Source organism: Bombina bombina, chromosome 4, assembly GCF_027579735.1.
Source record: "Bombina bombina isolate aBomBom1 chromosome 4, aBomBom1.pri, whole genome shotgun sequence".
Taxonomy (NCBI): domain Eukaryota; kingdom Metazoa; phylum Chordata; class Amphibia; order Anura; family Bombinatoridae; genus Bombina; species Bombina bombina.
The window spans coordinates 61,681,952-61,695,545 of NC_069502.1; the positions used below are offsets into that span (position 1 = coordinate 61,681,952).

General features: G+C 40.0%; 1 protein-coding gene across 1 annotated transcript in view; it reads left to right on the top strand.

Moving 5' to 3' along the window:
• Positions 1-878: 878 nt before the first annotated feature.
• The window catches only part of LOC128655901 (fucolectin), a 177,002-nt gene continuing 164,286 nt past the window's right edge, over positions 879-13,594 (top strand). Inside the window, exon 1 of the mRNA XM_053709490.1 lies at positions 879-997. The gene's annotated coding sequence lies outside the window, so the exon portion shown is untranslated. The remainder of the gene's footprint in view (positions 998-13,594) is intronic.

The following is a 13,594-nucleotide window of genomic DNA, read 5'->3' on the forward strand; positions in this document are numbered from 1 at the left end:
ATGTTATTATATAATTATTAGATTTAGTATCTATGTGCAGTTACACTGTGTATCACCTGCTAATCTATAAATGTTACTGTATCATCATTAGATTTAGTATCTATGTGCAGTGACACTGTGTATCACCTGCTAACCTATAAATGTTATTATATCATTATTAGATTTAGTATCTATGTGCAGTGACACTGTGTATCATCTGCTAACCTATAAATGTTACTGTATCATTATTAGATTTAGTATCTATGTGCAGTGACACTGTGTATCACCTGCTAACCTATAAATGTTACTGTATCATCATTAGATTTAGTATCTATGTGCAGTTACACTGTGTATCACCTGCTAATCTATAAATGTTACTGTATCATTATTAGATTTAGTATCTATGTGCAGTGACACTGTGTATCACCTGCTAACCTATAAATGTTATTATATAATTATTAGATTTAGTATCTATGTGCAGTGACACTGTGTATCACCTGCTAACCTATAAATGTTATTATATCATTATTAGATTTAGTATCTATGTGCAGTGACACTGTGTATCACCTGCTAACCTATAAATGTTATTATATCATCATTAGATTTAGTATCTATGTGCAGTGACACTGTGTATCACCTGCTAACCTATAAATGTTATGGTTTTCTTCATTTTTAGATGTAGATTTACAGACAGTTGAAAATGAAGTAACAAGCTTGGAGATAGTGGAAAGTATCACAGACTATTAAATTTGTTTATTAGCAGGAATTTTCTATCTTCTGAATGCTAAAGACTTGTATGTGACACCCCCCCCCCCCCCCCATTCCTTAAGGGAATTTTTCCCAGCAATGCCCTCCCATCACATTCTTATCCTTTCCCCTGGATTTTTTTGGCTCCCACTCATGCATTTTTGCACATTGCGCTCTTTGCTACATATAAATCTCTGTATATATATCCCCTTTCTAAATCTACTTACCACCGCAAACCAGCCTGAGTTGAACAACCCTTCATCTATATCAGGTCTGTACTTACAGCACTTGCAGGACCAAAAGTTAGAGAAAATTATTACGCAGCTTAGCTGCTAGTATCTGCATATGTTTGTCACTGGTGGTATATGTATGTGTACTGTTACAGTTATGTGACAGCATGTTTATACTGTATGTCACTGGTGGTATATGTATGTGTACTGTTACAGTTATGTGACAGCATGTTTATACTGTATGCCACTGGTGGTATATGTATGTGTACTGTTACAGTTATGTGACAGCATGTTTATACTGTATGTCACTGGTGGTATATGTATGTGTACTATTACAGTTATGTGACAGCATGTTTATACTGTATGTCACTGGTGGTATATGTATGTGTACTGTTACAGTTATGTGACAGCATGTTTATACTGTATGTCACTGGCGGTATATGTATGTGTACTGTTACAGTTATGTGACAGCATGTTTATACTGTATGTCACTGGTGGTATATGTATGTGTACTGTTACAGTTATGTGACAGCATGTTTATACTGTATGCCACTGGTGGTATATGTATGTGTACTGTTACAGTTATGTGACAGCATGTTTATACTGTATGTCACTGGTGGTATATGTATGTGTACTATTACAGTTATGTGACAGCATGTTTATACTGTATGTCACTGGTGGTATATGTATGTGTACTGTTACAGTTATGTGACAGCATGTTTATACTGTATGTCACTGGTGGTATATGTATGTGTACTGTTACAGTTATGTGACAGCATGTTTATACTGTATGTCACTGGCGGTATATGTATGTGTACTGTTACAGTTATGTGACAGCATGTTTATACTGTATGTCACTGGCGGTATATGTATGTGTACTGTTACAGTTATGTGACAGCATGTTTATACTGTATGTCACTGGCGGTATATGTATGTGTACTGTTACAGTTATGTGACAGCATGTTTATACTGTATGTCACTGGTGGTATATGTATGTGTACTGTTACAGTTATGTGACAGCATGTTTATACTGTATGTCACTGGTGGTATATGTATGTGTACTGTTACAGTTATGTGACAGCATGTTTATACTGTATGTCACTGGCGGTATATGTATGTGTACTGTTACAGTTATGTGACAGCATGTTTATACTGTATGTCACTGGCGGTATATGTATGTGTACTGTTACAGTTATGTGACAGCATGTTTATACTGTATGTCACTGGTGGTATATGTATGTGTACTGTTACAGTTATGTGACAGCATGTTTATACTGTATGTCACTGGCGGTATATGTATGTGTACTATTACAGTTATGTGACAGCATGTTTATACTGTATGTCACCGGTGGTATATGTATGTGTGTTTATGCAAGTATGGTACTGTTACAGTTATGTGACAGCTTGTTTATATGTACTGTATGCCACTGGCGGTATATGTATGTGTGTTTATGCAAGTATTTTACTGTTACAGTTATGTGACAGCTTGTTTATATGTACTGTATGCCACTGGCGGTATATGTATGTGTGTTTATGCAAGTATGGTACTGTTACAGTTATGTGACAGCATGTTTATACTGTATGTCACTGGCGGTATATGTATGTGTACTGTTACAGTTATGTGACAGCATGTTTATACTGTATGTCACTGGTGGTATATGTATGTGTACTATTACAGTTATGTGACAGCATGTTTATACTGTATGTCACTAGCGGTATATGTATGTGTGTTTATGCAAGTATGGTACTGTTACAGTTATGTGACAGCATGTTTATATGTACTGTATGCCACTGGCGGTATATGTATGTGTGTTTATGCAAGTATGGTACTGTTACAGTTATGTGACAGCATGTTTATATGTACTGTATGCCACTGGCGGTATATGTATGTGTGTTTATGCAAGTATGGTACTGTTACAGTTATGTGACAGCTTGTTTATATGTACTGTATGCCACTGGCGGTATATGTATGTGTGTTTATGCAAGTATGGTACTGTTACAGTTATGTGACAGCATGTTTATATGTACTGTATTCCACTGGCGGTATATGTATGTGTGTTTATGCAAGTATGGTACTGTTACAGTTATGTGACAGCATGTTTATATGTACTGTATGCCACTGGCGGTATATGTATGTGTGTTTATGCAAGTATGGTACTGTTACAGTTATGTGACAGCTTGTTTATATGTATGTCAATGGCGGTATATATATGTGTGCTTTATGCAAGTATGGTACTGTTACAGTTATGTGACAGCTTGTTTATATGTATGTCAATGGCGGTATATATATGTGTGCGTTTTGCAAGTATGGTACTGTTACAGTTATGTGACAGCATGTTTATATGTACTGTATGCCACTGGCGGTATATGTATGTGTGTTTATGCAAGTATGGTACTGTTACAGTTATGTGACAGCATGTTTATATGTACTGTATGCCACTGGCGGTATATGTATGTGTGTTTATGCAAGTATGGTACTGTTACAGTTATGTGACAGCTTGTTTATATGTACTGTATGCCACTGGCGGTATATGTATGTGTGTTTATGCAAGTATGGTACTGTTACAGTTATGTGACAGCATGTTTATATGTACTGTATGCCACTGGCGGTATATGTATGTGTGTTTATGCAAGTATGGTACTGTTACAGTTATGTGACAGCATGTTTATATGTACTGTATGCCACTGGCGGTATATGTATGTGTGTTTATGCAAGTACGGTACTGTTACAGTTATGTGACAGCTTGTTTATATGTATGTCAATGGCGGTATATATATGTGTGCTTTATGCAAGTATGGTACTGTTACAGTTATGTGACAGCTTGTTTATATGTATGTCAATGGCGGTATATATATGTGTGCGTTTTGCAAGTATGGTACTGTTACAGTTATGTGACAGCATGTTTATATGTACTGTATGCCACTGGCTGTATATGTATGTGTGTTTATGCAAGTATGGTACTGTTACAGTTATGTGACAGCTTGTTTATATGTACTGTATGCCACTGGCGGTATATGTATGTGTGTTTATGCAAGTATGGTACTGTTACAGTTATGTGACAGCTTGTTTATATGTATGTCAATGGCGGTATATATATGTGTGCTTTTTGCAAGTATGGTACTGTTACTGTTATGTTACAGTTAACATGTGTATATGTATGTCACTGGCAGTTTATATATATATATATATATATATATATATATATATATATGTTTATGCAAGTATGGTACTGTTACAGTTTTGTTACAGTTAGCATGTTTATATGTATGTCACTGGCGGTATATGTATGTGTGTACATGCAAGTATGGTACTGTTACAGTTATGTTACAGTTAACATGTGTATATGTATGTCACTGGCAGTTTATATATATATATATATATATATATATATATTTATGCAAGTATGGTACTGTTACAGTTTTGTTACAGTTAGCATGTTTATATGTATGTCACTGGCGGTATATGTATGTGTGTACATGCAAGTATGGTACTGTTACAGTTATGTTACAGTTAGCATGTTTATATGTATGTCACTGGCGGTATATGTATGTATGTGAGTGCATGCAAGTATGGTACGGATACAGTTATGTTACAGTTAGCATGTATATATGTATGTCACTGGCAGTATATGTATGTGTGTTCATGTGTTTATGGTACTGTTACAGTTATGTTATATTTAGCATGATTATATGTATTTCACTGGTGGTATATGTATGTGTGTACATGCAAGTATGGTACTGTTACAGTTAGCATGTTTATATGTATGTCACTGGTGGCATATGCATGTGTGTTCATGTGTTTATGGTACGGATACAGTTATCTTACAGTTAGCATGTGTATATGTATGTCACTGGCAGTATATGTATGTGTGTTCATGTGTGTATGGTATGGATACAGTGTGTATATGTTCTTAGCATGGTATGAACAGTTAGTTGTAAACACGTTAGACAAGACTTTTACATCATATTCTATACTATAAAATCTGTATGCTATGTCCCATAACAAACTCTGCTCCATGAGTATTTGTTGCTAAATGTATGGTCGTATGTGACTTAACTTACAGAACCATATTTTTTGCTGTCAGATAAGAACAAAAAGCCCATCACCTAGATTACGAGTTTTGCGGTAACAGGGGTGCGTTGCTAATGAGCATTTTTTTTTTTTTTTTAAATTACCATCTTTATTGATTGTAAGTACGAAATAAGAAAAGGTTACAAACAACGGTACACTTACCGTAAAAGCGATACAGTATAATAGGTGTACTTTCAGTAGCAAGGTAGTCCCAGATGATGTTTTTAAGGCTAAATATGACACATTACAAACAAAAGTAAAGAAAAGAAAGAAAACAATGAACGGAAACGAAACAAGAACAAAACGTTACTGACCATTGATACCTTAGTAGCTATTAGAGAGAATTGCATATGCTAAGTGAGATTGAGCTGGTGACCAAGTCTTGTCCCCTTTATCTTGGTTCCATAATTGGGTGATAGAAGAAGGGTTTAGGCTCTCTACAATTATATCATTAGTTGAGGCCCCCATCAGGTTTATGGAGAAGTCTATGTGTTAGCTCCATCCAGTAAGGGGGGAGAAGGGTCCCTATCTCCACGCATCACATTTGTGTCAAGGTCTTGTCGAGGCACAGTCAAATTGGGGTGGGGTCTAGTCCTTGTCAGTGATTCCTCCCATAGGAATCTCATATTATGGAAGAATTCTAACCTGAGTCTTTTAAGATAGCCAAATTCCTCAAGGCTCAGCAACTCTTCAGTTTTGGCTAACCACATTTGTCCAGTCAGAAGAGTAGGTGATTTCCATCTCAATGCTATTAGGGCTTTGGCGCTATTTATTCCTATCTGCAATAATTGTCTCCTAATCTTGCAGGGAGCTTGAGGGGGTTTGTTTAGTAGTGCTATCTGAGGTGTGAGGCGGAGGTCTGTGATTAAGCTGTTTCTAAAATGTTCCTCAATGTAGAGCCAGAGTTGTTTAACAAAGTCGCATTCCCACCACATGTGAAGGTAACTTCCTCTATTCCCACAGCCCCTCCAGCATAAGTCGCTAGAGTTTGGATATATAGAGCGTAGTCTTGTCGGGGTTAGGTACCAGCGTGTTAACACTCTGAAGTTTAATTCTAGGATCTTTGGTGAGGTTGAGGATTTTTTAGTATGAAGAAATATTGATCCCCAGTCCTCTGTGTTAAAGGTGTCGCCCAGTTCCCTGTGCCAGTTAGTAGTGTATGAAGGGAGTTTCTCTCTCATATACATCTGTAATATACCGCGCATTTTAGAAAGCGTGTGGGGCATTGGAGTATTGGTTGAGCAAAGCTTCTCGAATGTAGTCAAGGGCCTCAAGAAGTCTGTCTTATATGGTGTAGTAAGGAGGAAATGTGTGAGCTGCCTATATTTTAGCCATGGATGGTATGCGCCATGCGCCACCTCTTTTAATTCTTCTCTATCTTTAAGTTTACCTTCTCTTATAAACTCTGCTAAAGGGGTGGTGTATCCCCATTCAGCTCTCCTTTGGAAGTTTTTATCTAGTCCTCCTGTAAGTTCAGCATTGAGGGGGACGGGAAAGAGGGGGGATCTAGGCCCTGTGATGTCTCGTCTTTTATGTTTAATTGTGTCCCATGCCTCAAAAAAGTGTTTGTGTATAGGAAGTGATGTGCAACTTGGAGGTCTCAAGGACCTAGGAACCCAGCATAAAGCTCCCACTGAGGGAACCTTTAAGATCTGAGAGTCTATTGCGATCCATGCCTTGTGCTCTGAGGACGCGTGCCAATCATATACTCTCTGGAGTACAATGGCTTCTAAATACACCTGAAGATTCGGTAGACCCAGCCCACCTGCCAGAGTAGTTCTGTACATTGTAGCTTTGTTAACTCGGGGTTTGCTAGAGCCCCAGATAAACTTGTTTATATGACTTTGGAGCCTCAGTAGGAACCAACCAGGCAACGCTACAGGGAGAGCTTGAAGTATATATAGGATTCTTGGTAAGGTTGTCATTTTTATGCACTGTATTTTCCCCCACCAAGACAGGGGTTTCGTCGCCCAGGAATTTAAGTCTTTTTGTGTTCGTGATAAAAGATCTTCAAAGTTTTTTTTAAAAAGGGTGGTGGGGTTGGGAGATAGATGAATACCTAGGTATTTTATAGAGTCTGTTCTAAGCGTTAATGGGCAAATTTCTGCAAGTTTCATAAATTCTTCTCGCCGAAGGGAAATGTTCAATAACTCTGACTTGGTTGTGTTTACTACAAAATTAGAATGGGTTCCAAATCTGTGTAATTCATGCATAGTTGCTGATAGGGACTGTGTTGGGTCTGTGATAGTGAAAAGAACGTCATCCGCATATAAGGCGATCTTGAAATTATGGGGGCCGACTTCCACACCCTTTATAGAGTGATTATTGCGGACATGCGCTGCTAGTACTTCCATGGTAAGTACGAACAAGAGGGGGGACAACGGGCAGCCCTGTCTCGTCCCATTCCTGATTTGGAACGGGGGAGAGAGGACACCATTTGCCCGTACCCTCGCAGTGGGGTGTGCATACAAACTAAAGATTCTACTGAGCATCTGGGGTCCTAGTCCAATATCTAGTAGGGTTTCTCTAAGGAACTGCCAATCGAGCCTGTCAAAGGCCTTCTCGGCATCTGTTGCCAAGAAGACTGTCGGGATATTATGACATTTGGTATAGGACATAAGGGTCAGGGCTCTTATTGTATTGTCCCTGGCCTCTCTGTGGGGGATAAATCCGACCTGGTCGGTGTGTATAACATTTTCAAGTAATTTGTTCAGTCTCTTCGCTAGGATCTTTCCCAAGATCTTGAGATCTACATTTAGCAGGGAGATGGGCCTGTAGCTTCTAGGGTCTGTGGGAGTTTTGCCAGATTTTAAGATAACTGAGATGTGGGCTTGCTGCATCTCTGTGGGGAGCGCGTGGCCGTCATCTATGGTGTGAAATAACTTTAAAAGGTGTGGGGCGAGGGAGGATCTGTACATTTTATAATAAGTACCGGTAAACCCATCGGGCCTGGGCTTTTTTTGGAAGGTAATTTCGTAATCACCGAGAGAATTTCTTGGAGGGAAATAGGTGTTTCAAAGTCATCTCGTAGCTGTGTTTGTATTTTAGGGAGATTAGCCTCTGTGATGTAGGCTTGGAGAGTGGTCAGCCTGTTCGGGGAACTGGGTGTCTGTAAATTGTATAACTCTGAGTAATAACTTCTAAACTGATTCGCTATTTCCCCACTATTTATCAGTTGTTGGCCTAACGGCGTCACTAGTTTGTTAATGTGGGACTTTGTGTGTTGTTGGTTCAATAATCTAGCTAGTCTGGGCCCTGCTCTGTTGCTTTCGAAGAAATACATTTTCTTCAGAGATAATGCCTTTCTCTGTGCTTCTTTGGATAGTATGTTATTAATTTCTAGTCTAGTCTTCGTAACCTGTGATAGAAGTGTTCTGTTAGAAGGATCATGTTTGTGTTGCGTTTCTAGACCGTGTAATTGTGCAGTTAGCGAAGCTATGGAGGACTGATACTGTTTTTTCAATCTAGCTTTTTGTTTTATACATTCCCCTCGGATAAAGGCCTTATGTGCTTCCCATACATAGCTAGGGTGTGAGTCACCGTTATCATTAAATTGGAAGTATTCAGAGATTGCCGTTTGTAATTTTTCTTGGGTTGGGGGGTAGTGAAGGAGTGAGTCATCTATTCTCCAGGTAAAAGTTGTGTTTGGTGTGTCAGGCCACTCTAGAACCATGCTTATGGCGGAATGGTCGGACCAGGCCGTAGGTTGGATGTCAGAGTCTTTCAACAGGGATAGGTGATTCTGGTCAATGAACAGGTAATCTATACGGGTGTAGGTTGCCCAAGGGTGGGAGTAAAAGGTGTAATTGTGTTGTGTCGGGTGTTGTATTCTCCATGCATCTAAAAGGCCTAATTCTTCCATACAGGTAAGAAGTGTGTTCGGTGCCCTGGTTCTAGACTGTCCATATTTTGAGGAAGAGTCCATGGTTGGGTCAAATGTGGTGTTAAAATCTCCACCCATAACTATTGGGCCCCTCCTATGTTCCAAAACCATGGATAGCATTTTTTGGAAAAAACGTTTTCTACGGCTAAAGGGGGCATAAATATTAACAAGAGTAATTGGATTATTAAACAAAAGTCCAACTAGAATAATAATCCTGCCTTCAGTGTCGACAACCTTATTATGCAACTGAAATTGCAAGTGTCTATGGAGAAGTATGCTAACCCCCTGTTTCTTAGTGAGGTATGCGTTATGGTAACTGACAGGGAAATCTCTTGAAGTCAGGGAAGGTTCTGAACCCGCTACGAAGTGAGTTTCCTGTAGAAATATGATGGAATGGGGGGTTTTAGCGAAGTGTTTTAGGGCAACAGAGCGTTTATTAGGTGAATTAAGGCCCTTAGTGTTTTGGGATATAATCTGTATATTAGGAACCGTCATGAGATTTACTGGTAGTGGGCATCTGTTGAGTCTGTCTTACCTGAAAAAGGGAGATGCGTGGAGTATATAGGGACCCTCTGTATTCAGAACACAGCAGCATGGCTGTAGGGGAGTGTGGACAATCAGGGCCAACAAAGCTACAAAAACCTGGAAGCGGAAATCTAGGAGGAGTAAGCATAGCAATACAATCGGTCAGTATAACAAACAAATAAAAACAGACATGTAAATAGAACAAGTAAAACATAATAGAAACATTTCCATCACTATTCATTTAAAAGAACAAACAGATAATGGGTGAGCGGGGGGGAAACTAAGGCTGGTGACTTAGCCTTCAACTCACTAATGGGCATAAATGAGCTAGTGTAAACATGTTTACTAAATGAAGTCTGTCTCGATCAACTGGGTCCGTATAAAAAAGGCTGTAAGGACAAAATGATAAGTCCCGTATACATACTATGAAATTATCTATGAATAAAGAAAGTGAGAAAGAGGGAACGGGGAGAAAGGATAAGATGAGTCAAAAGAAAAACCTCTATTATCAGACATCTTCTCATGGCGGATCTTTAGAGTGGATAAGAGGGTCAGTCATTGTGGTGTTCCTTCTCTTGGTTGGTCTAGTAGACCAGCTCCTTCTTTGTGGTTTGGGTGAAGATGATCTCCTCTGGGGGTCGCTTTTTGCAGCTTCTGAAATCTTAGGCAGAGATGGGAGCGAGATGTCAAGCTGTTTGCAAAATAACTCTAGATCCTCTGGGCGACGGTATATGTAAGTTTTCTCATCCTTCAGCACCTTGACAGCGAAAGGGAAGCCCCATCTGTAAGCAATGCCTAGATCCTGCAGGTGTAAGGTTAAGTACCTAGCTTCCTTGCGTTTAGCCAGAGTGATTGGGCTATGGTCAGAGTAGACTTGTAGGGCATCTTCTCCAAAGTAGATTGGTGCCTTTTTCCTGGCCGCTTGCAGGAGTTTTTCCTTGTCTGCGAATCTGTGGCAGCATAGGATGACGTCTCTGGGGGGCAAGTTGTCAGAAGGTTTTGGTCTCAGGGCCCTGTGGGCCCTGTCTAGAGGGATGGGTTCTTTCTCCGGGTCGAGCAGAAATTTGAAGAGGTTCTGGAGGTAGGAGGAAAGCTGTTGTGGGAGTATCTTTTCAGGGATACCTCTTATCCTGAGGTTCTGTCTCCGTCCCCTGTTGTCAAGGTCTTCCATTTAGATCTGTAAACTTTCTATAGCCTCATGCTGATACTGGAAGGCTTGGGTGGTGTTATCTGCAGCTTTATTAACTTCTTCTACTTGCTCCTCTAGTTCCAGGACCCTATCACCCAGTTCATTGATGTCTTTCTTCACTTCTGCCAGGCCGTCTTTTATGGCTTTACTGACTTGCAGAACAATAGCTGCTAGATCTGCTTTGGTAGACAGGGTTTGGAGATCAGCACGTGTGATATGGGTTGTGTCATCTATTACTGTGGTGGCAGTCTGGGAAATGGATTCTGGTGAATCAGGAGCCTGTAGTCTCATGTCTCCTATGGCACATGTGTCTTGGCTTTTGAAATAAGAGTTCAGTTTGCCTCCTGCAGTTATATTCCCCTTCAGTGTCTTGTCAGTCTTGTTTTTATTTTTTTGTTAGAGTGTCTTATGTATTTTCACCTCTCTTGTTTATAAATGTCTAGGTGTTCTCTTCCATTTTCTTTCAGAAGGTTTAAATCAGGAACTGTGCCCATGCAGCATTAACTAAAAAGTATTGCAGACACTCCGTATGTCTGCCCGCCTCGAACTGTTAACAAGCCTGGGAGGCCTAGTGTCCTTCTGCGTTAGTGTGTGGTTTCTCTTAGTTATTAATGTCCAAGCTCTCCCTTTGTACTTTATATATGGGAGGTTTATATCAAGCATTGCGGTAGTGCAGTATATCCAAGCAGTTTTGCGTATTAATTAACATAACTCTGCATCACAGATAGAAAAAAGAACAGGCTTATGAGGCCCACTGATCTCCCACTTGTTAATGAAGGCTAATGGTAGCGAGTCCCGGATCAAATAAGTTGTGGTTATAGGAGACCGGGTTATAAGGCAGCTGGTACCCGTGAGCTTGTATATGGTGTGGTGGCCGAGTTTCTCTGGGTGATAGGGCTGTACTGTAAGGTTTTAGCTCACCTCTTCAGGAATGCTGAACGCCCGGTTCGGAATATCCACCTGCGTCACTTCGGCTAATAGGCCCAGGGCGTGCCACCTCCGTGAATCCATATCGTCCTAATAACTGTTTATGGCTGCCGGTCTATGTGTTTATGGGTAGCGATCATTCCGATCTCCTCATAGCTAGTTGTAGCCGGATTCATCCCGGATCTCACCACACCATGCCGGATCTCTCTGCTGTGCTCTTCCGTCCTCAGGGACTGTCAGTAGGCCCCACACTGTATCTTCCTCCGCAGAGCTCCGTGAAATCACCGGCTCTTAATAAAAGGTTCACGTTCAGCCTCAGTTAGTCTGTATTTGTGATTAGTGACCCAGTGATAGTCAGTAATTCGTTATAGAGCGCCCATTATAGAGAGCATTAGCCGGAGCTCGAGTGTTGTGCGACCATTCGGCTTGCTGGTCGGCTCCGCCCCCCAATGAGCATTTTTTTTAATGCTCCCTTAACGCTGGTATTAAAGGTTTTTTAACCTTAAAGGTGAACGTAGAGCAAAATTTGTTTACGGCAGCGGTAAGCTGGCTAAACGTGCTCGTGCACGATTTCCCCATAGGAAACAATGGGGCAGATTCAGCTGAAAAAAAAACCCTAACACCTGCAAAAAAGCAGCGTTCAGCTTCTAACGCAGCCCCATTGATTCCTATGGGGAAACAAAAGTTATGTCTACACCTAACACCCTAACATGAACCCCGAGTCTAAACACCCCTAATTTTACACCGCCGCCACCTACATTATCCCTATGAACCCCTAATCTGCTGCCCCCAACATCGCCGACTCCTACATTATATTTATTAACCCCTAACCTGCCATCCCCCAATGTCGCCGCCACCTACCTACACTTATTACCGCCACTATATTAAATTTATTAACCCCTAAACCTAAGTCTAACCCTAAGTCTAACATCCCCCTATCTTAAATATAATTTAAACAAAACGAAATAAAATTACTACAATTAAATAAATTAATCCTATTTAAAACTAAATAATTACCTATAAAATAAACCCTAAGCTAGCTACAATATAACTAATAGTTACAGTTTTATCTAGCTTAGGGTTTATATTTATTTTACAGGCAACTTTGTATTTATTTTAACTAGGTACAATAGTTATTAAATAGTTATTAACTATTTAATAACTACCTAGTTAAAATAAGTACAAATTTAATTACATAAACTAACAATTAAATACAATTAAATTAAACAAACTAAAGTACAAAAAAATCAAACACTTAATTACAGAAAATAAAAAAATAATTACAAGAATTTTAAACTAATTACACCTAATCTAATCCCCTAATAAAATAATCCCCCAAAATAATAAAATTCCCTACCCTATACTAAATTACAAATAGCCCTTAAAAGGGCTTTTTGCGGGGCATTGCCCCAAAGTAATCAGCTCTTTTACCTGGAAAAAAAAATACAATACCCCCCCACATTAAAACCCACCATCCACACACCCAACCCTACTCTAAAACCCACCCAATCCCCCCTTAATAAAACCGAACACTACCCCCTTGAAGATCACCCTACCTTGAGCCGTCTTCACTTAGCTAGGCACAAGTAGTCCTCCAGAGGGGCAGAAGTCTTCATCTGATCCGGGCAGAAGAGGACCTCCAGACGGACAGAAGGCTTCATACAGGCGGCATCTTCTATCTTCATCCATCCGGAGCGGAGCGGGTCCATCTTCAATTCAGCAGATGCATCCTCTTCAAATGAATTCCAAGCGAAGAATGAAGGTTCCTTTAAATGACGTCATCCAAGATGGCGTCCCTTGAATTCCGATTGGCTGATTCTATCAGCCAATCAGCCAATAGAATTGAGGTAGGCAATCAGCCAATAGAATTGAGCTTGCATTCTATTGGCTGATTGGAACAGCCAATAGAATGTGAGCTCAATCCTATTGGCTGATCCAATCAGCCAATAGGATTTTTCCTACCTTAATTCCGATTGGCTGATAGAATCCTATCAGCCAATCGGAATTCAAGGGACGCCATCTTGGATGACGTCATTTAAAGG